Raw genomic sequence first — 505 nt, 5'->3', positions numbered from 1 at the left:
TTACAAGGCTGCTTAAAAAAATAATAATAAAAAAAATCAACACAAACATAAATGACAGGCTTACTTGTTGTCATTAAGTCTTGCAAAGGACTTCGGGCATTTTTCACATCCCTGTAAAGATAAAATATAAATTAGGTTAAAATGTCAGTGCTCTTCTTGGAAAATTAAGCCTGACTTTTAATTTGCCCTAATGTCTCACTTTGTAAATACGAGAACATCATCAGCAGGGGCAAAACTGACTCTTCTTGAAATCCTCTTTTCCACTGGTTTGATACACTCCACCTTAGTGAAAATATAAATTATATAAAGTAAAATATAAAAAAACATAAACAAAGTTAGAAACACTCCATTTTGTGATCGCTAGAGTGAGATTTATGTGAAAAATGTGTTTTACCACATTCTCCTGTTGCTCTGGGTCAGGGAATCTGACTGATCTGCGAGGTGCTTTTAAAATCTGAAAAAAAAAGAAAAAATGCAGATTATATGGTTTAGGTCAAAAATTTGT

General features: G+C 32.1%; 1 long non-coding RNA gene across 1 annotated transcript; it reads right to left on the bottom strand.

Annotated features, from left to right (window-relative positions):
- Nucleotides 1–67: 67 nt before the first annotated feature.
- On the bottom strand, nucleotides 68–448 carry LOC121939588. Its single transcript, XR_006105487.1, has 3 exons — nucleotides 395–448; nucleotides 200–282; nucleotides 68–111 (listed from the first exon to the last, which is right to left on the bottom strand). It is a non-coding gene; the product is annotated as an uncharacterized LOC121939588 (long non-coding RNA).
- Between the last annotated feature and the right edge of the window lie 57 nt (nucleotides 449–505).

Source organism: Plectropomus leopardus, unplaced genomic scaffold (genome assembly GCF_008729295.1).
Source record: "Plectropomus leopardus isolate mb unplaced genomic scaffold, YSFRI_Pleo_2.0 unplaced_scaffold51639, whole genome shotgun sequence".
In the NCBI taxonomy this organism is placed as follows: Eukaryota; Metazoa; Chordata; class Actinopteri; order Perciformes; family Serranidae; genus Plectropomus; species Plectropomus leopardus.
Note: the sequence above shows the minus strand (reverse complement) of the source record. Positions and strands in the feature narration are given on the sequence as shown.